This window comes from Anser brachyrhynchus (assembly GCF_964034855.1).
Source record: "Anser brachyrhynchus genome assembly, chromosome: 6".
NCBI lineage: Eukaryota > Metazoa > Chordata > Aves > Anseriformes > Anatidae > Anser > Anser brachyrhynchus.
In genome coordinates this window covers 24,990,836-25,017,087 of record NC_137700.1, presented here as the reverse complement: position 1 = coordinate 25,017,087, position 26,252 = coordinate 24,990,836, and the positions used below count along the sequence as shown (strand labels likewise).

The following is a 26,252-nucleotide window of genomic DNA, read 5'->3' as shown; positions in this document are numbered from 1 at the left end:
TTTGCAGCAGGGTCCCCTGTGTGCGTGCTAGATAAGCACTACGTCACACTCCGCATTCATTGACAGCTCCCAGTGGGCAAAAATCTGATCCCTGTTATGTTGTGTAAATCCAGATCAACATTCAGTGAGGCTGCAAGGCATCCCTTGGATATGAACTGGCATCAGCATGCATGGAGCGTGGCCTGCACGAGGAAACCTGCTTTGGCACAAGGGAGGTCCTTTAAGTTATACAGAAAGAAGGAAAAGAGAGACAGGGAGGGGAAAGGCAACCCAGTTTTGCTTGTTTTTTTTATTCATCACATGCTGCTCATCGCCAACTCTGACCAATAAAATACAGAAGAAAAAAAAAAAAGAAATCACTAACCTGAAAACTTTTCACATATGTCTTGATTTCCAGAAACTCATTCTGAATTATGCTGGAGGAACGCTGGACATGCCAGCCATATCCACTCCTTCCCACAAACTGGTGAGCAACCTGATGACATCATTTAAAAATAAGATTTTAGCTTATTAATGACATTGCTAGATCATCTCCGTCAGTGCCAAGTCTTGTGCCGGTGCTAATAGGCGGTGCTTGTTGTCCTGTTGTGCTGTGATTTTGCTTCTAAGGCTCACCTGGTGGTGCTACCAGGACAGAAACACATACTTTGGGGCTACTGTGCTTCGATACAGCCCCTACAATCTCAGGTGGCAACCCACAAGACAACAGCTGCACAAAGGCCTCAGTTCTGCTTAGCTCTGAGCTGGTGCTCAGCTTGGAAGACCTGAAGACCATTCACAGGCCTTTCACCTATTTAAAAGCCACTTCACACCACTAAGTGCAAAGGCAGCATTGCACTCAGTCACATTTTGCAGGCTAGAGTACTGAGTAGAGTACATTTTTAGTTTGCTTAGAGCTAAGTTTGAATTGCGGGTTATCAGCTGATACAGAGTTTGGCCAGTCATACAAACACAAGGAAACAGCAAGCCGGGCTGCCACACCTATTATAGTTTTCCATGTGGATGCCCGTTGCTTAAATGAAGATGAAGAAAGTCGATTCCTAATATTGTGGTCTGTTTATGGAGGTTTTACACCTCTGATGAATTCTACAGCCTATGCTTGAGATAACGATGACCACAGCTGCACACTGGGCTCCTCTCCAGTGTTGACAGTCTATGGACTTTTGGTGGCAAGTATTTGCTCCCCCTTTAAGGCCTGGAATATGCTTTGGCAGGAGCTGAGACTTGCCAGCTAGAGGCAGTTGTAGCTGAACTGCCCAGGGCTTGGATTTAAGAAAAAAGAAAAAAAAAGAAAAAAGCTGCAGGTGATGCTTGCAGGCAAGGCTCCACCCTGCATGCTAAGTAAATTCCTGTAATTTTCTATCCTTCCTGTTGTTATTCTGATCCAATTAAAGTCACTGCGGTTAAGTGAAAAGTCATGATTGGCTAATTGGATTTGGGAAGGCAGAACACCCATCAGGGGCCAGGTTTAATTTAGGTTTCCTTAAAATTTCTAAAGCCACTGGCAGGCTAGAAGAGGCAAGCTCCATCCTTGGATAGCTCCAGCTCAGCAAAAAGGGATTAGTTAGTTTCTGAGTGAGCTCCCTGCTGCCTTGTGTCCACGGAGCTTTCCAATTCCAATGCCTGAGTCAGAGTCCTCCTGTTTTTGGAATCTACCTCCCACAATAGTCCTGCAAGCATCTCCCACATGCCCCCTCTAAGTGTCTTGTCCCCAGTTTGGTACTGCACTGTTCACCATCTCTACTGCTTTCTCTAAATATCACCACAGTCCCCTTCCCAAAAACACGCTCTCCATGTTTTTGAGAGGGGTACTTCTACACGAGCCATGTACACGGTTGGACGTGCTCTCCTGGATTAAATGGTTCAGCACCCAGAGAGCTCCAAACACTTCTCCAAACACTGACAGGCCAGCTCCATCCAAGTGCCCTATGTCCAGACACCTGGGGCTCCAAACATGCAGGGAGGTGAACAAGATAAAAGAACAGTTTCCATGAGTACTTGGAAGAGACCAGAAGCCTATCTGTGGGATTTCCAGCATGAGGCATTCAAAAACAGTGTGCCACATCTGCTAAAACCAAAAGGTTCATTTAGAGGCATTAAAATATTTGATATCATCACAGATCCTAAGTACCTTCTGAATTCTAAGCTTCTAATAAGTTCCCAGGATATTTATTCTGTCTTACTACACACCATGGACATAGAAACATTGAAAAGAAACTAAAAGGACAGCTGACACTCATGTGCTCACCTGATACTGAGAGCTGAGATTTTCAGAAACTCATTAGTTTTCAGGAAACTTGCAATAAAAATATGAGAGTTAATATTACTGCCACCCTTACTCACAATAAGCCATTTGCATAAGTCAGCAACAATCGAGAAACGTATCCTAGTTACATTAAGGAAAGTAAACAGTGGTTGGGATAGAATTTAGATTCGCAGAATATTTCCAGAATAGCTTTTTTTTCCTCTCTCTCTCTCTTTTTTTTTTTCTTTTTAAGATAAGGCCTGAACATTTCCAAAAAAAAATCTCAGGTGCTGCAGATCTTGCACCCCAAACACAAGACTTTCAAGATCACTGGGCAAGTTAATACTTGTAAATATCTGCAGCATCAAATGCTGGAAGAATCACTTGAACAACAGACTGACAAGCTTCTGCTCCTATTGAAATAAAAGGAATTAAGATCAGCTAAAGAACCAGACACCTTCACTCCTACCTGTTGCATTTTTTGCTGTTACAAGGAAGTTGAAATCCTGTCCAGTAGACAGATGTTTGGCCACAGCAGTGCAGTTGCATTGTGGGGTTGGGTTTATAATGGAGAAGGCCAGGAAGAGAGCATAGAAACATAATCATGTCCGAATAAAGTATGCAAGTGACTTTATCTTGCTCCCAGGAGAGGACAACTCCACAGGAAATAGTTTTAGACTATACCTGTCTTTGTCAGCAGGACTCAGTATAGAAAACAACATAGAAAAAGAGACATTGATTTCAAAGTTTCAGTCTAGAGTAGCCCAAGGAAAGGAGGAGATTTCCTGGATGCAGACAAGGTCAGCCAGAACATTTTTGCAAACATTTTGTTTTCAAAAATAAGCTAATTTCTAACAAAGCAGCAGTTATTTGTAAAACACGTCTACCTCCTTAAAATTGTTCAGCCTTTTTTTTTTTTTTGCCTTTTTTTTTAAAATGAAATCAGTATTTTTTTACTTTGGTTGACACCTGCAGTGGAAATATGTTCCCTGCCCCACTATTTCTAACCCCCTCGAGGATTTTTTCAAGGCTCATTTCAGCTGAGTCCTTTTTTCGCAAGCCTGGCCCTTCCACCCAAGGATGCTGCTGCTGAAAAATCTTTAATATCATCTATGCTTTTACGCAAAAGTCTAACACATGCTTCCCGCCCTGTGGCCTTGGCAGTAGTGGACCACAAGTCAGAAATTGCCAGGACCCAAAGCTCCCAACCCCTCCTGATCTTGGCATTGACTGCCTTTCAGAATCTGGCCCCTGAGGCTTCACAGTTGGCTCTCAAAAAGGAAAAGGGCCCCTCCTTAAAATCACAGTCCGTGCAAGTTTGTGTCTTCCATGAAAATTAACATGCTGGACAGCAGATGGGACAAACACATGCTAGAGGCCAGATCCTCACATTGGTTACATCAGCATCATCTGCAAACTTGAGGGAACAAGGGCAAACAATGGAACTAGAGCAATTTACACAAGCAGTAGGTCTGGCCTCCTGCTGGCTAACAGTAACAGTTTGGATTTTGAAGCAGGTTGAAAGAGAGCAAGACACCATTATCCAAAAGTCCAGTCCACTATAAAGCCTCTCTAAGTGGGCCCATTCTGTGACACTTCACATCTTGGCATCACTTTGCCAAGCAACAGGCTCTACAACCACTGCAGTGGCCCAGGGTTACAGAGGTGACTTAATTTTCCCCTCTCTCCTCTGTGCCTGATTTCTACCTCCTAAAAATACCTGCCTGTGGTGCAAATAATCAGGGGTGCAATCTCATGGAAGTTACTGGCAGCATCCTGCAAAACAGCGAAGCCCGCAGTATTCTGACAGTGCACAGAAGAAGGGTGCATGACACTTTGCAAACAAAACACTTTCCTTTGGAAAGCCTTGACATCTTTGAACAGAAGATCCAGATCTTGAACCACCTCTGCCCCCGCTCAGCTCTCTCCTTGATTCTCAGCCTCGTTGATTGGAGGATGCTCATTCCCACTTACATTTCTAATTGATAGCTTTTCTTCGACCACCCTCAAGACCAGAAGGGCCATATAACTTCATGGTTCTGCGCAAGACCTCCTTTTCTCAAGTTTTCACACATTGTACTCTTTGGGATACAATGTCTTCAGTTCCTTCCACTCATGCTACACATAAATATGTCAATTTATTCTTTTGCACTCTTGGAATTGGCCCTTAACTGCTTTAGAATGCTGTGAAAATTCCAGGTGGAGAGTAGAAGCAGCAAGGATTATCTGCATAGATAGTCAGAACTTGGATTTCTGACAACAGTGAACTCAGAATAAGCCTCTCTGGTTTTGGATACTCCAGTAAGTGTAGCACAAAGATTTCTGTGCTCCCAGGTCAAACGTGTCTCCTTCATGGACAGGCTCTCTGGACACATCTGGCATGTTATCAAATTAATTTCCATTGAGCTTGATCCAATGTTCATCAAAGTCAATGGTGACATTTCCTGGGTCGTGCTGGAGGTCCAGTAATGCTCCATACCTTCCCATATGTAATCATTTAATTATCTCCCATTAATTACCTCTGCAGTGCGCTTTAAGACATTAAATCTGCAACATCTCTTTCTTATGCCTCCTGGATGAGGCCTTTGCCCAGGAGAAAGGAACTGGCCTGTCCTGTATTAGAGGAAGAGTCCTACAGACACCTTGTTCGCCCACAGGAGACTCAACAGCAAGGGGAAAATATATTTATCATTACTTCTCTTGATCAGGATCTATTTCCTAAAGGACTCTTCAGAGCACAGAATTCTGGCTGCATGTATATGTACACACATGCATGTCGGTATGCACACATGTCCAAAGATAACCATTCCCAAAAGGTCAAAGAGGACTGATACTCTAAAAACAATAAAGCTCTTAGCTCAACTTCAAGGAAGAGGCAAAAGCAAACGATCGGGGGGAGACAGAGAGAGGGGGGAGAGAGAGAGAGAGACAGAGATAAAGAGAAAAAACCAAGGGGAAGATGATTTTCTATCAACAAAACAGCAGGGACGAATTCTAGTTCATCTCATTGGAAACATCTCCTTCGTGTGCAAACAGCGCCTGGAGCCAGCACTAATCTCCCAGATTAAAGCCTTTTAATAGCAATTAGTCCTCTCCATGCACTAACCCACTGGACACTCCACTGCATATTTGGGAAAGGGGGGAGGCTGGAGGGAGTGTCACCAAGAGTTTAACTCATAATTGCCCTGATATGTCCAAATGCTTGTCTCCCACACACACGCCTGTGCATAGGCCAGGATGCCAGCAGTGATTTCTGTTTGGATCACAGCAGAAAATAAGGCCATAACAGCTACATCTGGATGTTGCACGTGTAAAGGCCTGTCTGACCTGGATCAAGTCCAAAGACAGGAGGTGGAATTTCAGAATGACACCATGGCAGGCCAGAAGCATCAGCCAGCCAGTCAGAGGCACTGACCTACCACCAGCTCCAAGGCCTAACAAGCGACAGCCACAGCAACAGGGTGTCCTTAGAGCTACCTTCATGCTACCAGCCTGCTGAAGCAGCCCTCGTACTGCTCCTCCCTAAGACACTCTCCACGATCCCTCGATAAAGGGATGAGAGACTTCTTTTAATTGTTTTTGGTTGGTTCATCTCTGTATCCCACCCAAGGCCTTTCGTGACCATTCTGTGAGTGTTCACGGTAAACACGAGCTGGTGCCCCATCTGGGACTGGCAGAGGGAGCAGCTCCCACCTCCTGCACAGGGCGTGAGGGAGCCAGATTGCTACACCAAAGAAACCCAGGTCCTACAGAAAAGGACCTCAGATTGCATACCAGCCCCCATTAATAAAATGAGCAGCTTGGCTGAAATGGCTGAGAGAGGGAACGGGAAAGTAGAAGACACTGGTGCGAAACAGCAGTCTCTGCACAGATACTCTGAACTTCCCAAATGACAAGCCAAGCAGAATTTCTTGGAAGGAGCCACATCAGCTGCCCTTCGAGCCATTAGACCACACAAACAGGACAGAGAAAAACCTTCCATGAGGTGACTGTAGGGAGGGGAGGGAAAAGGACCCTGAGCCATTATTATCATCTCCCCCATGAGCAGCGGGAGCTGCCAGAACCCCTGCACAACCCGGTGGTGCCCCCCACCCTTTAACACACACAACATCCATAGGGGTACTGCAATTACTATTCAGGCTGGGGGCTGAAGATAGTCTCCTGGCCCTTCTTCTAATGTAAGGTTATTGTAATTGATATGAAGGTAATTGATAATGTGTTACGGTGAATAATGTCTTCAATTTTCTGCTAAATCCCATTTTTGTAGCCATCTGGGCTCCTCCAACTGCCCCCCTGGGACGCAGAGTAATAGATAGTAATTATTCTCAAGTCATTTACTTTTTCAAAGTGTTTAGTGCTTATCTGTTTTACAATTAAAATGGAAACGACCCTGATTCACTTCCTTTCTTTTTTATTTAAATAGCATTCACACACACACACACACACACGCACTCTCCTACAAGCACTGGAGCCTGGAGGGTGTGTGCCTGTATGCGTGAGTGCATGTGTGTGTATTATTGTCATACAGAAACATACAGGTCAGAGGCATGTAGTTGTTCATGCACCTTCACTGTCACACTGTGAGAGTACAATCACGCAACATTCAAAGAAATACAAATTGTGTTCCTTCCCCCTGCTTGTCCCCATGGTGACGCTTAGAGTGAATGCCTCAGAGCACCCCACAGAAACACCCCTGGGGAGGGATGCATCCAGCGCACAACTTAACAATGCAACACCTCACTACAACCCGCCCCAGAAACACACCACCAAATATACTTACCTGACCTATGTCAGGGGACCATACATTTTCACAGGATCAGCCACTGATCTAGAAATCAGCTGTGAGTGCATCAAAGCGGTACGATTTCACGCCAGCATCGGTAAGCTGCATGACGATAAACCTTCAAGTTGTAGCAACACCAGCACAGTTACACCTTGAAGAGTGCAGTTAGGCATAAAAATGCAGAGACACTGATCAATATACAGTAGAAGCCAGAATACACATGTAAATAAACTAATGCAAGCTATTAAATGCACCACCAACGCAAGAATGCTTTGCGTAGCAGCTGAGGCTATTTCAGGTTACAATCCGAAGTTCCCCAGCATCAGGAGAACCCCTTCAGGTTCTGCCTCAGCTTGGGGTATGCCAGGTGAGACATAAACGAGCATATCCATGAGGTTCATGGGGAGCCACCATGCAGAAGGACTGGAGTACAGTAACAGCTGCAGCCTAAAATCCCAACCGACACACAGGAACACCTGCAGCTGCGAACTGCCCCAGCAGAACTCTGGAGAGGAAGGCTAATAGGAAAATGGTCTGAGAACTTTTCTGGGACCAATATTTGGGTGACAACACCCAACCCATTTGAAGCTGAGCTCCAACATGCAGAAATAAACCCTGTGGAAATGCTGCTGTTTCTATAATGATTTGAGAAGGAACTTGAATGAAGGGCTGTGTCAGAACAAGATGCGTGGCCTGTAGGACTTGAGAATGGCACTGTACAGCTGATTTTTAGAGCCTATACTCTGCCATGCTCTCCCATCTCCATACCTGTCACCAGCCTGCACACTGCTTGACTGCAGTAAGAGTTACTTCTGCTGTCTTAAAGTTTCTGCCTTTGTCCCAGCGTCCTCAAAGACATGTCCAGGTGGTGTGAGAAGTAAAGGTTGAGGAAAGGGAAGATGGAGAGGATCCTGGGACAACCCTCTGAGTGCTTTATAGGTTCAAAGTTGCAAGCGTTCATCCAGACTTCAAGGATCAAACCTTTTAAAGATGACTGCTCACGTCCAGTCATGACTTATACCAAACGATCAGCTTGCAACTGAAAGAGCCAAGCCTTTGCTTCTCAAGACAGACTCAAAGCGTAGGCCACTATTTTGGGAAAACTTTTATGGCAGTGAATTTGGATTATAAACCAAATCTTCCCTGACAGACACCCGTAGCCTTGGTGCTCAACCCCTCCCCAGTGACGGCACAACCAGGGCCTCTGTTTCACCACTTTGTGCTCTGGCTAGAGCAGCAGCTCACTACGGACAGAGGCTGTGACCTCCTCAGAGCAACGGGGAGGAGAAGCACGGCCCCTGGGGAAGGGCATCTCACACTCGCACTCGCCTCCTTCTCCAAAAGCTGGGATATGGGGCCATTGCTTAATGCAGCACATGGGCAAGTCAATCTTTGTACAATTAATTTAATTCCATATACATATTTCTGCCTGTCTGAATGACCCCCACAACCCATATCACCAGCAGAGATACTTCCAGGCCCTCCTCCCTCTCTCCCAGTAAACCACTGGAGCGCTGCTGTCCCTTGCTGCCAGGCAAGGGTGGCCCAGGGGTTTGAGCAGGAACAACCTGTCATGCTTTTGTCTAAGATTGTAACTGTTTGGGGCTGTTGAGCTGTTGTTTGTTTCCCCTCTCTCCCCGTTTCCTTTTTAATTCTTTTTAATGACTTTCCCCAATGCAATCTGCAGAGGACCGCGCAGAGACTGCTTCCCCCTGCTGAGAGGGAAACAAGACTGAGGGAAAAGGGCACCAAGGGACCTGTTCGCATTCTCTATTCATCTCTGCCAGCCCCCGTTCCCCGGTGACTAGCCCCGCGCAGCCGGGCTGCATGGAGCTAGCATGGAATGAAGCAGAACCTGAGCCAGGAGAAGCTCAGCTGGCACCACGGGGCCCGGCTGTGACAGGCATACCAAAGCAAGCCAGGGCATCCCGACCACGAGCGTGGCCCATATGGTCCTGCCGCAAGGGCAGCAGTGTGGGCTGAGAAGGGGGGAAATGAGTTGTGGGTTTACACAAGCCCTGCAGAAGTCCCCTAACCAGGGGGAGCGGCTGGAGCCCACAGCTCTGCTATTAGGGCATGCACGTGAGTGCTGCAGCTTGGGAAACCTGCTGCTGGGAAGCCATGGAGCCTGGCAGAAGCAGAGCTTGAGACTCCTGCACTACTCACAAACTCCACAGCCCAGGCACTCCCAGGCGATGCCATCCTTTGTTCCAGCAGCTCCCCCAGCTCCAACCTAGGAACAAGCCTGGTTGAAGCCAGATGGCTCTTCTTCCATCTGCTCCCCGGTACTCGGCTGCGTACACATCAGGGAGCAGGGTGACTGGCTGGGCAGGGAGGAGGGCAAGATGGGAAGCACTGCAAGGAAGCAAAGTTTGCTCCAGCTGGTCCTATTTGGTGAAAACCAACCCCTTCTTACACGGTCCCCATCCCAGCCAGCTGCAGGGAGCGCCTCACCTTGGCAAACAGCCCCCACACTGCACTGCACATGGGACAGCTCTGGAAAAGCAGCTGCTGCCATAGCAGGCTCCCCTGATTGCCAGGCTGCTGCTAACGAGCCATGCATATGCCAGGGTTGCAGAGAGAGGAGGAGAGCACTGGGCTGCCAGTGGCATGGGCTGGAACAGAGGAGCTGGTGTGGTGAAAAAGACGTGCTTACTGTACTGCTCGTCTCTGCAGGGGATACCTGTCCCAAGAATACCTCTCCTATAAAGCCAGTTTAATCCTTAGCATTTCCAGCACCAAAGAGATGTAATCTGCTGCACCGTGTAGTCGTTATTTGATAATCGATCGCCTTCCAACAGGAAGCTTCAAAGCACTTTGTATCAGGTAGGACAACTTTAACAGCTTTGCTTTCTGCTGGGGGAATCCATAGTCCGTGCTATGTGCGTTCACTGATTCTGGAGGTTTTCCACTGGTGAAAAAGGAAAATCTCAAACTGCTCCCCTCCTTGGAAATTTTTCTGTAGGGGAAAACAAACAGTCCTCTATATTATATCAAGATGCAGTAGGTATAAGCAGAAACAGAGCCTGCCTGCGCTCAGTGCTGCAATAATTATGTTTTAAAAAAAAGTCACAGGAGGACAGAGCCTTCAAATTTGAGAAATCTTGCAGGGAATGGGGGAACTGAAGCATACAGAAGCCTCCAGGCACATGCCTGTGAGTTAGTAAGAGGATCCAAAAGATTCATGTATGCTAAGATTCTGTCACAAAAAGCGAGCAATCAGTAACATGCAGGGAAACCCGGGGGAACAGGTTTTCATCTCTAAAAGGGTGCCCAACTTTGTGTTTTCCCTGAAAAAAGAAGACACCAACATGTGTTGCAAAATGACTTGAAGTCTGTGACCATGAGGGAAGGAATCACAGTAAGTATCAAAAAAGCAAGCTAAACTCCAGCTGGAGCCCAAAAGCTATACCTATGTAATTCTCCTCAGCGTGGTGGCAGAGCACCCTGCCGTGATCTCAGTTCCAAGCCAGGCAACTTGCTCAACTTGCCATGAAGATAACATCACAGTTTAGCTCTAAAATGAAAAGCTTTCTGATAGAGATCCTTCAAACAAGCATCAACCTACCCAGTCCAAAGCGCCACTATAGAGAACTCTTGCTCCATGCCATAAAAGAAAGGAAGGTACAAATTCCTCTGACGTTCCCACTGCCCTGCCAGCTTCCAGGTAGATGACAAGGACTGAGAGAAATACAGAAATGTAGGCTGGGAAAAAGCAATGTAATAACCCCCATGTTGCCTTGTCGAGACCAATACGTGCAAATCATCCTTGGCTGATGTTCTGGAACATGTCCAGCCAAGATCCCAGACGTTACATGGGTAACCTCTACCAGTGCTTCCATACTATGTGAGTTAGCAAGGGCTTTCTACTACCTAGTCTCCTCGTTTCTAGAGATACCTGTTTCTTTCTGCTCATTAGCAAATGGGCACAAAAAATGGTCGTTCACACACGTCTTTATGTCATTCATTTACACGCTGGGAAACTGAGCATTTTACACCCATTGTTTTCTCTCCTACATTCCTTTAAAGCAGTTCCTTAACCTCTCCTCATAGTACCTGGTTTCCAGCTCTACGTTCACTCCTTGCTATTCTTTATTGACACCCTCCAACAGACCAACACAGCCCTGGAACTGTGGCATTCAGCACTAGACAAGACCCCACTGCAGGACACCAGAGGGCTGCAGGAACCTCTTTGTGTCTTAGCAGTGACCCTGACATTAATATAAACCAGACCCAAACATGTCCTTACTGTAAAAGTGCAACATTAGTAATTTACACTGTTTGTAAACTGCCCTCACTCTGCAATGCACCAGTTACTCCACTGCTTAGTCACACTGTGCCTTTGCAGGTATTGAATATTACTCGCACAGTTTTAGTTTCTCTAGCATATCAAACTATGTTGAGTTACAACCCTGTCTTCCAACAGATTTGCAGCCTTCTTCCAGCTTGCTACCTCCTGCAGACTTTCTCTGGTTGGTTTCCATTTCATTATCAAAATGATTAACAGAAATATTGATCAGAAGTAGACCTAGGCCAAACCTCTGCAAAAAAACTCTGTTCCTTTTCAAGGATTAATTATGTCACAGATAAGGACCGTGTTATATCCAGACAGCAGTAACTAGCATGAGTAGGAATCAGACCTGTGCTGGAGCCTGATCCAACCACATCCTGAATGAGTGCAAAGCAGATATCAATGTGAGGGGAAAAAAAAAATCAGTTCTAAAAAATCAGAACAGAGGTTCAGCTGAGCATGACTGATAACTGGAAACTGGTCTTCAGCTCAAGCTGGGGTAGAAATCTGGGGAAATCCCAGGACTACACTTCCAGATGAAAAACTTGTTGACTGCCATTCCCTTTCTGGCCTAATGGACTGGAAGAGAGGAACAGAGAGAATCTGAAACTCTCAGCAGATTGCTTCCAGGTCTGGCGTTTCTCTTGCAGTATGTGAGGATGCCAAGAAGCAGCAGGGGATAATCAGAGTGGTTAGGAGATGTGCTTTCCTTCTGCTCTGCCATTCTATAGCACTTCATCCTGGTGAAGAAAATTGGGAATAGGAAGATTTGAGGTTGTTAAAATAAGAAAAATAGAAAGTGAAATTTTGAAATGCTGAAGCTTTCATAAAAAAAGCTTGAATAAAAATATTTTTCTAACATAAGAATACGACACAGGGATTATCAGAGGCTTTCTTCACAATATCTTAGTTAAGAAGAAAACAAATTTTCCATTTTAATAAGCACTGGAAATTTTGGAGGAATCCTCCACAAAGGTAATACAGGAACAGCTAGATGTGCAGCAAGCAAGTATCCCAACCTCATAGGAGACTGGGGGAAGAGAGGGGAGGCGGGGGAAAGCAAGTACAAAAGCTCCTCCGTGAAGATATTTAAAACACTGGGTTGAAATAGCGTCACCACAAGAGATGAAAGGGCAGAAGGGTATTTACAGCAAGTGACACTTCCCTGCTCACTGGATTATATTTACCACTCAGTCTTCCCCTTGACATGTGATGCAATCTCTGGGTCTCCTGCAGGAGTTTCGGGCTTGCAGATTGACAGACTGTTTAGGTACAAGGCCAAAACAATTACATCCAGGTAGAGACTACACAAACTCATAGTTGCACAACCCCACAGGCCTGTCCAGAGGGAACAGAGAGACAATGGCAGCACAAATGCTCCTTGAACAAAGCAGCAGGGAGATTTGGCAGATATCATGCTGGCTGGTAGCCAGAGGGTCCATGAGCCTAACAGCTCTGATCCACGCAGCACAACAGTAACCACCTCACAGCCACAGAAGACAGGTTTATAGAGGCTTTGAGAAGCTAGATAACACATCTTTACAAAGCAGGATGAGCTAAAAATAAGCTATTACCAGGCCAAAAAAAAAATTCAGAAGGCAGGGAAAGCACATTTAAAAATATGTATGTTGATCTAATAAATATAGGTACTGATATATAGCAGGGAGTCTCTGTGTACCTGTTTGACCTACCTGTGGTGTAAACCATCTACAGGGGTTTGAAAATTAACTTCAAGCAATTCTGCTCAATTTCAATTTTCTGAAATCATCAAGACCATCCCTTTTACCTTTTGAAAAAGGTCAAAAAAGGCCAGTGAATTTTTAGATGATTTCTAGTACAGAATAAAAAGGTAAAGGTTGCCACACACACACACACAAAAAACAAAACACATAAAACAAGTAACAATTCAATGGACCCAATGTAGTCAATGGATTAGTTTGGTCTGAGATCCCTCTCCAGATTTCTCTCCTGAAGTACTATGACAAAACATATCCTTAGAGAACCAGGCATGAACACCACCTGGTAAGACCACCTTTGTCTCACAGATCTTGTTTGATACAAAGGAAGCCAGGAGAATGCAGACCAAAGGAGAACAATATGGAAATACTGAAGCACTGCAGGCTTTGGTTCCTCATCCAGACCTTCAAAACAACAGAAAGGGAACATCCTTCTTGTTGGAGACGATGTCAAAACACAGCTCTGATATCACTGCTGCTCACAGAGCCCATGAACAGAAAATAACACCAAAACCTAACCATTCTCTGCTCTCCATAATGGGACTGCTCCAACCAGTACTGCTGCACACTACTACACGGCAAAATCCCAGTTATAGACACTCCAGACCCATCCTAAACAAAACCATCCCACAGCATCACTCTCCTTTCCATCAGGAACTCTCCTGTAGTGAGGAACTCGTTTTTCCCACTGTGTTACATAGTCCCTGTGACACAGTCATGTAAGGTCTTGGGGATGGACCTTGCTCACCATATTCAACATCCCTGTATGACTCCAGCTCTCTCCCTCTGGAGCCTAACACAGCCTGTATTGGCCCCAGGAGCAAAGCCCAGCATGCAGCCAAAGGCCACACCTTCAGCCCAGCATCACTCAGCAGAACCCAGCCATGGACAGCAGTCAGGGCACTGCTCTGGGGTCAGCTGAGGTTAGGCAGGAGCTGAGACACACCTGGTCCCCATCCCCTGCCAAAGGCTGCACGCCTCTCTGCCCCAGGCAGGACAGGAGCTCTCCCTCGATCCCTTCACCTCCGTCCTCTGCACCCTGCGCAGCGTTGGACACGCCACCCCGGACAATCCACCTGCAGCAGCCAGGTGGGCACTTCTCTTCCCTGCTGCCTCTCCCGGGCTCGCCTCTGTGTGCAGCCAGGCAAGCCTGCTGCAGGGTGAGGCAGGTCATGTAGAACCCGGGGCGGGGGCCGAAAAGCGTCTCCCCAAGATGACTTCAGCTGCATTCCAGCGAGCCTGGCAACCTCCCGCACACACAAATAAAAGGAAATGAGAAACTCAGCAACAAAGAAACTGGCAGGGAAGCCACAGAGGCACACAGGAACGGGAAACGAGATTAAACACAGGCTCAAGAGCCCCGGCGTGCTGAGCCTTCCCCTCTAAAGCCTCCCTTTAACTTTGATGGGGGGGCACAGGAGTCTTCTTTTCACTTGAAAGGGCAAGAGGAGGGGCTGGATAAAAGGGATCCAGCATTATCCGGAACTGAGAGCACAAGAACGTGATACAAAGCTTAAAAAAAAAAAAAAAAAAAAGTTAAGTGCAGGCACCCAGCTACCCTGCATGCCTTCCTTGGTGGAAATCAGGAGCTGAGGTCTGAATCTGGGCAGAGAAGAGATCAAAGTGGAGACAGTGGAGACATTACAGGAAGAAGTTTAATAAAGCTTAATGCAAAGTAGTTTGGTGAACCCTCTTCCCAATTTCCCACTTTTTTTTTTATTTTTACTTTTTTTTTTTTTACTTTTTTTTTTTTATTTAGCTATTGGAAAATGGTCATTTGAAGTCTTGCAATTTATGACGGGAGACAATAATCTAAATTGGTATATATATACTAGCCAAGAGTCCATCCCAATATATTAGGCCACATAACTGTGTTTATAGGCGTTAGGATAACTCATAAACATGCTTAGACTTCTGGCTGGCAGTGGAACTATTTAAATAAATTTGTTGCAATACTGAGATGGATTTCATTTGTAGTATATTCTCCATAATCTATAACACACCTTGAAGAAGTCTTTGTTAAGGCCAAGTCAGAGGCCTGTGCTCTGTACATCATTAGCTCTGCGGTTTCCCATATGGAATATATATGTTGTGGAGCTGTCTGATCATGGATGTGACACATCTACCTTGTCCTTCATGCATTGTTTAATCCTCAGACACTGAAGTGGGGAAGAAGACAACCCTTTCCATCAGAAGGATAGACAGTTTTGGAAAGTAAATGGGAAACATCCAGAAAAGCCCCACAAGCCTCTCTCTCCAGATGAGAAAGGACAAATTCTCCATGTGGAGTCACAGCAGTACGAGACAACAGGCAAGGCATTTGTAGCAGGCCAGAGAACAGCCCCAAACAGCTGTTTCTCCAAAGCTAAGTCTGATTCCTTGGAAGAGATAGTTTCCTCTTCTACAACACCCTTGGTTGTCAACAGGATTGTTGGTAGAGAAAAAAGTTTACCCTTTCCAGACACACACATATCACACACCTGGATCTTTCCCCGTGTTCTTTAAAGAATCACAGCAGGTAGCAACAAAAAGTCAAGGGGAACCATGGGACTCAGAAGCCCTGTCTCAGTTCTGAATGCTCTGGCGGTATAAACTAGGCACAGGCCTGTGTAGCACAACTCCAGGAGTTACCTCGCACAGCCTTCTCCCAAGCAGACACCGTCCTGGGTCACTACCTGGGAGCACTATCTCCCACAGATCAGTTCAAAAGTAGCCTGGCATTCCAGATGCCTGACTGAGCCTCTCTGTATCACCAACCACCTTAGCAGATAGACTGGCATCATTTACACAGATCAGCAGTGAAGGGGACTAGGACTGGGACAGTAAGCTCTGCTAACACTTGAATGCAGCAGGTTTACTGGATGTCTCCTCCACTGTCTGCCTCTGAGGGTCACAACCAGTGCATAAAGGGGGTGCACAGCCTATTGGGGTAAAATCAATAAATAAAATAAAATTAAATTAAATTTAAAAAAAAAAACACACCATATTCAGGGCATACTTGCCCATTGATAAGGAGAATCATGGTGATCATGGTGACAGCAAAGTTTAAAGTACCTGGTCATTTTGCAGAAAGCAACAGGAGAGGGAGACTTGGTCAGATGTCCGTACGTCCTGCTTCAAGAGGTAGATAACAGGTCTCTGTTCACACTCCATATTGATGATTGGTTCATATGGCATGTAAGAGGTAATGCTCTCTTCAAGGTGACTGAGGTTTACACCCAAGCTTCTTGTGCTGAAAAGAAGGGAAAAAAAAAGACGAGAGGAGCAGAGTTTTCTACTCCTTTCTAGTTATCTGCGGAACAGCATTCAACATCCATTGACAAACTTTCCTTTACAAGTTCATTCACAAAAGACATGTTTTGTGACATGTCAAAGTCAAAGGGCTGGATTCCTGGCTCTATAAACACAACGGATCCCAAGGGACTCTTACTGTGAATCCATGGACAGGGAAGATAGTTGTAAAGTTCAAACACTGGGACAGTGTTTTCAAGACAGTATGAAGTGATCATTGTAGAGCTGGGACCCTTCTTTCCATTTCTGTCACTGTATCTTGGTGAGCCTCTGACCCATTCTGGACCTGAAATTCCCTATCTGCAGAAGTAGAAAATGGTGCTTTAGGCCTGGGTCCTAACCCTGTTCTGCCCATATCCCATGGGAACTTTCATCCACAGCTAGTGACTCTCCATGTCCCCACCATCATCCACCAGAACCAGGTGCAAGGCTGAGTCCACCTTCATTGTCCCACCCTCCGTATTGCTTACCTAGGTTCATCAAACGGGTGGGAGCATAGGGCAGAAAAGTGGAGGAACTGGGCCTTACCTCCAGCTTAGAGTTTCTGCAGGATTTTGGGGCAGGGCTCCAAAATACTCAGTTTTCCTTTCTGTGAAACACCTCCCATTGCTGAGGGGTAGCTCTTCTGCTCCCACCTGTCCAGTCCCCATAACATGCACTAGCTAGGTGGGGTGAGAGCTGGGACCACCTTGTTCGTGGCAGCTCCTGGCCCACTAAACATCTTATTTAATCTGCAAAAATACCAAATGAGCTCCCTGGTCTGGAAAAATGAGACTATTGGAGCTGCCCTGGCAAGGCTGTGTGGCAGTACCGTGGCATCACATCTCTGTCCTCATAGATGTGGGCTGCAAGCTGACTCTGCTTAGAGAGAACATTAACTACACCTCTTTATTATTGAGAAGAAATTTATTGGAGACATCCCTCCCTCTCTCCAGCTTCTCCTTTACCTTCGCAGAAAAGTAAACATTTAATTTTTTTTGTTGTTAATAGATTTAATGTTCATTTGTCGGTAGCCTAGGGGCAGGAACGCGTGACATTTCAAATAATTGTTGTTTCGGGGGTATCCTCTGGAGGAAAATGCTGCAAAAGTGTGGAGAAGATTTAAGTAAATTACTGTGTCAGCTTCTATTTATTCCTTACATGATTGCCAGAGGCAGGGCTGCGAGATAACCATTAGAGGCCCAGCCATAAAACAGGGAAGCAGAATTTCAAAAAGCCGGAGTGCCATTACTGGAAAGTTAGTGTGTAACATGTTAAATTATCCCCAAAGTAGGGGGAGGTGAGAGGGGGGGCACGTGTCTAACAGTGAGAAAAAAGAAAAAGAGGGAAACAGAGGGACTGAGTGAAAGGAATTGCTCCATGGAGAAGCAATAAGAGATTAGATCGACCGACAGACAGACAGACAGGAAGGAAGAAAGGAAAAGAGAAAGAAAGAAAGAAAGGAAAAGAGAAAGAAAGAAAGGAAAAGAAAGAAAGAAAAAGAAAGAAAGAAAGAAAGAAAGAAAGAAAGAAAGAAAGAAAGAAAGAAAGAAAGAAAGAAAGAAAGAAAGAGAAAGAGAGAGAGAAAGAGAGAGAAAGAGAGAAAGAAAGAAAGAGAGAGAAAGAGAGAAAGAAAGAGAGAAAGAGAGAAAGAGAGGAAGGAAGGAAGGAAGGAAGGAAGGAAGGAAGGAAGGAAGGAAGGAAGGAAGGAAGGAAGGAAGGAAGGAAGGAAGGAAGGAAGGAAGGAAGGAAGGAAGGAAGGAAGGAAGGAAGGAAGGAAGGAAGGAAGGAAGGAAGGAAGGAAGGAAGGAAGGAAGGAAGGAAGGAAGGAAGGAAGGAAGGAAGGAAGGAAGGAAGGAAGGAAGGAAGGAAGGAAGGAAGGAAGGAAGGAAGGAAGGAAGGAAGGAAGGAAGGAAGGAAGGAAGACAAATGAAGACTGGGGCAGTCCCTGAGCATAGCTCTGAAGGCCTGCCATAGCACTTCAGGATCTTTGGAGCAGGGCATTGAGTTTTTGAGTCTTGTCTGAAGTGTTCACATGGGAGAACCCAGGAAGAGGAACAGCTGGGCACTACACTTCAAAGCTGTGTGATGACTCAATTGAAGTGGCATGAAGCCACTCCTTTTCCTATAAGCCATAAAAAGTCGCAGACCAGGCAAATCCAGCTACATCTGTGTAAACATCTAGTAGTTTGGGCCTAGTTCCTTATGACTCTGTTGCCCGGACATCTCTGGGACACAGCCAAAGCAAGCCTCTACAGAGTCCAATTTTCTGCCCATTGAGGCTTCTTGGCTGTCTTCTTTACTTTTCACTTTTTGCCACTTTTTGCCTCCAAAAGGTACTTGTAAGACATACCGTCATCCCAGTAATGGGGTGTGCCCAGTTCAGCCTGGTGCCAGGCGCAGTTCCCATCCAAGCATGACAGCTCAGCTTTGACCTCATATACAAGTACTTGCTCTATCAGGTAAGGTATTTGCACCAAGAAGCAGCAGCAGGGGCAGGAAGAGGTTGTAAAAAATACTGCACATTCAGAAAACTATCCCCAGAACCAGAGGGGAGAAGCACAGAGCCAATACATTTCCTGGGAGCTGTTTTCTCCCTGCCTGGTTTTTCTACAAGGGTGTAGGGCAGGGAAGAGAAAAGCTAGACACCAAGATGCTGAATCAGCCCACAGCATGGGCCAGCATGAAGGAGGCATGTCAGGATCCAGGACACATTTCCTTATTCTCACCTGTCCCATCTTGACCTTTGTTTGCCTGGCTAACATGCTGAATTCTTTGAGGTTTACTACACTGCGTGTGGAGGCAAGAGACTTGTAGGAAGGCAGGTCCCAAGCCAACTCAATCAGCTTCATGCTTTCCCTCATCAGATGCTTCCCACCTGTATCACCTGTGGGACAATGTGTCACCCAAAGTACCAGTGAGTGGCACACTGCTCAAGACTTTGCTGCGAGATGTTGCTCAGCCTGAAAGTGAAACAAGTCTTAAAAACAAAAGGAAAGACTTCCAGGGAGGAATGGGAAATGCTCAGGTTTTGACATTGAAGCTGACCGAGAGGGACAAGAGCCAGCTCATTAGCTGCTGGGGGCAGGAGGAGAACCCATGGAGCAGCAGGCAGGTTGCACGTGCCACGTGCAGGACTTTTGTTGAAGTGTCCAACCCAGCAGCATGGCCCCAGGGCCCCTTACTGTAATCAGGCCTGGATCTGCCAGTGCTCTCAGGGCTCAGCTGTCCCTTGGCTCCCCACACCTACCACTCCTTGTCAGATCCGTTTGTGCTGCTCTGCCCAGTCCCCGCCTGTCCTGCACCAGCCTCCCCATGGCTTCCCTCTGCTCCTGCTTATTACTCATGCTCCAGAGCTCAGCACTGCCCTCAGACTCATTGCCCAGAAGCTACTTGGTTCTCCTTTTCTTTCACTGTAATTTATTTACATCATGAAAAACAATTAAGTTCCAAAAAGTCTTATTTATTCCAGAGATCTGGTTTATCTTCCCTAGCATCACTCTCCATTTCTTCCTGCTCTTGCTTCATTTTTTTTCTCACTCTTTTGCCCAAGGCAAGTGCAGCTGTGTGTGAGCCATGGGGCTAACAAACTTGGGACCATGGCCCTATAGCCCCGGTCTCTCCAAGCCAACGGCTCTGCTCCCACTTCTCACCCAAGAGGATGGGAGTCCAAGCACATGCTCAACAATAAATAACCAGGGAGAATTTTTTTTTTAATTTTAACGACTCACAAGGAAGACTTGCTGGTTAAATCATTGCTAACTCTCAACCTCCTCAATATTTCTTTGCTAATAGACTTCAGGTTTAATTGAAGGATCTTCTCTGGACTCTGTCTAAGGCACCATTTTCTCTTTAACCCCACCGCTCACAGCCTCACAAAAGCCAATCCATTAAGGGTCTTCATTAGTTTGAGCACCAGCCAACCACCCAAGCGGCAAAGGTCAAACACAGTCACCTGTCACAACATGGCAGTAAAACTACTAATTGTATGGGAACAAATGAGATAAAAAGATGGTACTATTATGCTATTTGATTTATTTTGTTTCCAAAGAGTCATTTAAGTCTAATTTACTTTGCAAGCTATAGAGTGGGCCTGTGTGGCTACAGATACCAGTGTGAGCAAATGTGGGTGTGTACATGTGCACGTGTGTGTACCTCTCTCCGTCACATATGCATATACGCATGTACACACATACAGGGGTCTGAAATGCAAGTCTAGGGAACCATAAAGTCATGGCACCATAAAGACTTACATTTAGCTCTTCATGCAGGCAGAACCCCACATCACACTGAGATGGCTCTGCTATAGTGGCGCAGTCACATCAACCCTACTGCTGCCATCTCGCTTGGCCATCCCAGATGCAATGGCAAAGGCCGAGGCAGCCAGTGCAAGGTCCCATTTTGGAAGGCCGTTTGCTTTGGAAACCTTTCTGTTTCCCTCTTTTTGTGCTCAGAAGGAGAAAATGGCCCACATGCCCTCTGGTGGACAAATGACATTTTGCAGCTCTAGGATCCAAATGGAAAACTGGAAGTGGCCATATTTGTAGGCACAAAAAGAAGTCATCTCCCTGAGAGGTTTTTAAAACCTTGCTCTCTTTCCAGCTTGTCCTGGCAATCATGTTCTCAGCACGTCTTTGACTGCCAACTGAAAAATAAAAAAACAAAAGCGCTGAGCTTTCTGAGGCACAAAAAATACAGTCCAGCCTCACTTCTACATTGTAGGTGCCAAATGGCCATCTTCACCAACAGCTTCCATTACCACATGGGGGTATCATTTTTCCTAGAAGAAGTCATAAATGGTACTTACTGTGGAACAAAGACCTTCCTGTTCAAACACAGAACCTAATCTCAGCACATCAGACATGATCAGGACAAAAATTTCCATGGCCTTCAAAAGATTCTGAATGCTGACTGCAACCTTGAGATTGAATACAGAACACCAAAAATTCTATGAGTAGAGTGGAAACATTCATTTCAAAGAACAAATCTCACCACGTTCATGTATTAGGATCAACTCTTTCAGTGCAATGGAGGAAAGAAAACATGGGACCACAAGCTCTTGCAACATACAAATGCATGGAGACGGAACCACCCTATAGCAATGACAGACCTTCCTCCTGCACATCCAACAGTGTGGTATGATACATGGCCAGACTTCACAAATAGAGTTGTTGGGAAAATGGGAATATTTCCATGAAGGTGGCAATGTCATTTATGCTTTTCTTTAAAGTTTTTCAACTATCTCTGTTCATCACGGATACATGCAGATCACCAGAATCAATACTTCTTACTACGTGTTGCATAGGCAATATACACAGTGAAAGAGGAAAAATATTCACTACATGCATTTCAGAGCGTTATGAAGGCTATTTTTAAATGTCTATTTGCACAGGCAAGCAACTTATTTACTTACTATAAACCCAACCAAACAGAGGCAAATAAAACTAACACAGGGAATAAACAGTGGACAGATGGTTTCTGGGTGAATGTAGCTGAGGAAAGAACCTGGGGGAAGATGAAGGCAGGTGGTTGCACTGTCACTTCCAGTGCACACATCTGCAAGGACCACACAGTTGAAAATACAGCTAGGATATTGGTGAGATCTGGCTGTGGGAGGATGCCAGTTCCCCTTTTCAAGAAGTAAGAACATTTCTGCACACTTCTGGCTCCCTCGGCTGTGTTGGCCTGGTATGGCCCGGCCTTTCAAACATGGCTGGTTCTCAGGGAAGAGCCAGGGTCACGCCTGTCAGCCTCTATCAAACGTATGCTTGTGTTCACTCCAGCAAGCAGATTAGGGAGACTTAACTTGTTCTTGGCATTATGGGAGATCACATGGGCATCTGTGAAACATGAACAGCAATATATGCCACCCCCCTCCTGCTCTGGCGCTCCGAAGGTGCAGAGATCTTCTTGGCTCATGTTGTCCATTCCTGCTGAAAACAGGGAGAAGCCTGATTGCAGGTTCCTGTGCCAATGGTGAGCATTCAGACTAGCCAAAACTGTCATTAGCAACCTGGGTCGCATCAGCTGTGTTTCTGCCCCCTTTATTCTTCATCTTCTTTTCTCAGCTTGTCCCTGACCCCTTTCTCCTCACCTCCCCACTTTCACTTTGTTCACATCTCACTTCCCACCTCCCCCAGTGCTGAGATCAGCCATACCACGCTGGTATCTTCAGCAGGCATCACCGTGTCACAGAGGATCCCACCAGTCCAAACTCATCAGGGCTAACTCATGTTAGCCCTTAGCTAACAAAGGGCTCATGAGAAAAACGTATTCCCTCAGCCTATATTTAGACAAAGACATTTCCTATCATGGGTGAGAAACAGACTCCACCAAGCTTGTGACGCATCATCACAGCTACCAGCAGGACCCCACAGCGGAGCTGATTTCTGGGAAAAAGGGAAAATTAGAAGTTTTTCGCTGGTGGTGGGTCATTTGCACTATGTGAATGTATCCAACCAGCTCTAAACGGGCTCCAGAACTGGAAGAGAAGGGGAGATGGATGAAAAGAGCATTAAAACATTTTTCCCTTTTTTGTCCTTCAAAGGTGAAATTTCAATTCACCTTTTCTTCTATCAAAATTTGAAAAATAATAAACCATGCAGGGCTTTCTGAGACTTCTTTTCCCCATTCCCCAGATAGTCCCCTAATAGGAGAGTGTAAGCAGCATTTCACAGCTCCAGTGGAGTCCAAATTAGTTTTTCTGGCAACCAAATGCAGTGTCTCCTCCACTATGCACGCATGCGCACACACACACACACACACACATCACTGCCTACAGCATTAACAGATCCTGCCTGAAGTGCAAAGCCAAGGAACCAAAAGGATGCAAAGCCAGAATTAAAACTGCCTTGTAGTGTTAAAGCCCCCAGACAAACATTGCATTATGGTATAAGATTCAATTATGCAACTATATTTCCAAGGAAATGGGTCTTTAATCTAGGACTTCGGATGGTGTTCCCTTAATAAGAGGCTCTGCCCTTATTTTATTTTCTCTTTGTTCACTGTTAGGTGCTATGTACTATGCTCACTGTTGAGACCTTATTCTGAACTGTAGCTTTTTTTCTCCTGTGCTTTTTTCTGGTGTTCATCACAGGAGTGGCTAACTGCTTTTCTCAGTTGAACCCATTTATCTTCCAAAAATGGGACTCGTTATTTCCACTGTAGAGACAAGAAACTCAGGCACTCAGGAATGAAGGTCCAAAGGCATCTCCTTCATTTTGGAACCCCCTTACATTTTCAGCATACATAGCCCAGCCTGTGCAAGCACCACTGTTCCCATTACATTCAGCAGTGACCTCTCTGAATCAGAGCCACATCTTAGGATGAAGCAATGGAAAACATGACCCTAAAAATTAGTGAATTATTACCGGGGCAAAGTAAATTCCAACATCTCTTTGGAACTCCCCTTTGAATAATGATGAGATGAGCATTTCTTCTCCAGCAGGACCCTGACTCATTGCAGGTTCTGTAAGTAAAGAGGCAGAGGTCCTACAGACAAACATCTTTCTCCCTGCTCCATTCCTGGGCACATCCAGATTGAGCAGTGAAAAAGTGCAATGTGAAAAAAAAATGCTCTCTTAATACTGTTGTGACTATCTTTATTATTCTGTGAATGATGAGAAAGAAGACATTCTTAGCCTGCTAAAATTTCTTCCAAAATGTAAGAAAACTGCATACTGCCCCCACAAAAAAAAAAGTCCAAACTGAAAGAAAAAAGACCAGGCACCACACTGTCAAGAATAATTGGCTGTGCAAACACAATTTAGGAGGCAGCAGATTTGCAGAACAGTATCTTGGAGTGATGATGAATCACATCCATGAGTCAAGTGTGTCAAGCTTTTCAGGAAAAAAAGCAGCTAAGACACCAGGATTATGAATAGCAGTGTCCTTTGCAAAACTCATGAATTACTCTTTCCACTGTAATCTGTCCTAGAAAGGTCTTCTTTGGTGGGCTGCTTTCCATATGGGGCAATTTAGGCAACATGCACATTCACTTAGGCCTTTGAGTCCTGAGGAGTGGCAAACAAATGATCAGACATCTGTGAAGATGAGATGGGAGGGGAGACCAAAAGAACTGGAATTGTGTAGTTGAAGAAGAGACTGAGGAGAGAGATGGCAGCAGTTTGCTAATAGGTGGGAGCGGGAAGGAATGTGTTTTTTTCCATGTCACTGACAGATACATGAAAGAAGTCATGGGCTTAGACTGCAACAACAACAACAACAACAACTAAAGATTTACTTTGGACATTAGGAAGAATGCTAGAGGAGTAAGTACTGCCATAGATTTGCCTGGAGAGAGGAGGATGACTTCACTGGAGGTTTCTAAGAACAGATTAGGCAAACATCTGTCTGAATTGCTTAGGAAACAGTGAGCTTTTCATGGGAGCAGAGGTACAGGCTAAAGTTCTCCTGAATAAAGCCCAGTCCTCATTAATTTACAACACTGTGATCCAGAGTGCGGGGGATGCTTGTTCTGCTCAGAGAAACCAGTAACACGACATACTTTAATAGGACATTTCCCCCAGTGATATAAATGACTGAATAAATGCACAGCATCAACCAAGTAAACACAAGCTCTGAGGCCGCGTGGTCAGCGTTTGACAAAAAAATAAGCAGCAGGAAACAGGGGTTGACAAGGGGAAGCTGGAACAGGCCCTGAGGACGGCTGGCCCCTCCGGCCCCGCTCTAAGAGCTCCAAGAAGCTCCTTCAGCACCAAGGAGAGCGGCCGCCTCAGGCCTTCGGCCTCCAGGCCCGGGATCCTCCTCGGCAGGAGGCGAAGCCCAGGCTGCCCGCTGCCAGCAGGGCCTGGATCTTGGCTGGCCTGCCTCACTCACCTCGGCTGAGATCTCTTCCGAGGAAGCACTTAAATCCAATGAGTAGAACTCTAAGCCACAGTTTAAGCTTTATCACACCTTGCTACCTCAGGAAGAAAACATGTAGCTCCACGCTGCTGAGAGGGAATGTCCTGACGTCACTTTGATCCCATTGTAAATGGCACCAGGTCATTAACCAAGCTAGTTAAGTAGCTCACCAGTTAGCTGGCCATCCTGCCAACCAGAAAACCAGCTTGTTACTTGGTCAGATGATTACATTTCACATGTTCAAATCACCCTTAAAAAGAAGGAACTAATTAACACCCATAACACCCCAAAGAGCTATGAATGCTTACTTCCATCCTGCAGCTAGGGAAACTGAGGCAGGGAGCTTCACCCCAGGCTACAAAACCCAGTCAGAGCGAAGGAAGAGCTACAGGAAACTCCTGATTCCCATCCCTGTATTCAACCCACTCCCCGGGAAACACATGAAGGATGCTTTTACCCATAAGATGAAGCTACCAGCAACCACCAAATCATCAACTAAACCATCAGTCAGCCTAATAATTAGGCAATTAATTAGCAACCACCCAAAGCAGATTCATTCACTCATGGCTCCATCTAACACTGTACTAGCAGGAAAGCTGGATGGGGGAACCTAAACAAAGAACAGAACAGCAGAGCTTTACCCAGGGCCGGGCCCTGGCCAACATACAAGTCAGAAGAGTGGTCGGCTCTGGTGCCTGGCACTGCGGCCGAGTTTCTCAGTGGCTGATGCGCACAGACCCACGTTCCCAGGTCCTGGAGCAGGAGAGGATCCTCTGCTCTGGCCAGAGAAGGGGAAGACTGGAAAGCCAGCCTGGAACCTGAGTCCCAGCATACTTTCCAGAGGCTGGGGGCAATGCATAGCCTCCTCTGTGCACAAGGAGCAAAGTTTCAGCTGCGCTTCTGCAAACTGTTTCTGAGTGGTACACTTCCAGTGTAGGGCAGCGTGGGGAGCTTGTAAATAAAGGAACCTGTCTTTATCACACAGGGCTTGGTGTATGAGCTGTCTTCCTGTTCAAGCCCTTCCTATTAAATCCATTTTCCCACCTGGAAACTAGCAGAGAG

At 45.9% G+C, this 26,252-nt stretch overlaps 1 long non-coding RNA gene across 1 annotated transcript in view; it reads right to left on the bottom strand.

Moving 5' to 3' along the window:
- Positions 1-26,252, bottom strand: part of LOC308197007 — a 318,880-nt gene that overhangs the window by 28,866 nt on the left and 263,762 nt on the right. The window contains exon 7 of the long non-coding RNA XR_013952526.1: positions 16,110-16,287. This is a non-coding gene — a long non-coding RNA (uncharacterized lncRNA). The remainder of the gene's footprint in view (positions 1-16,109; positions 16,288-26,252) is intronic.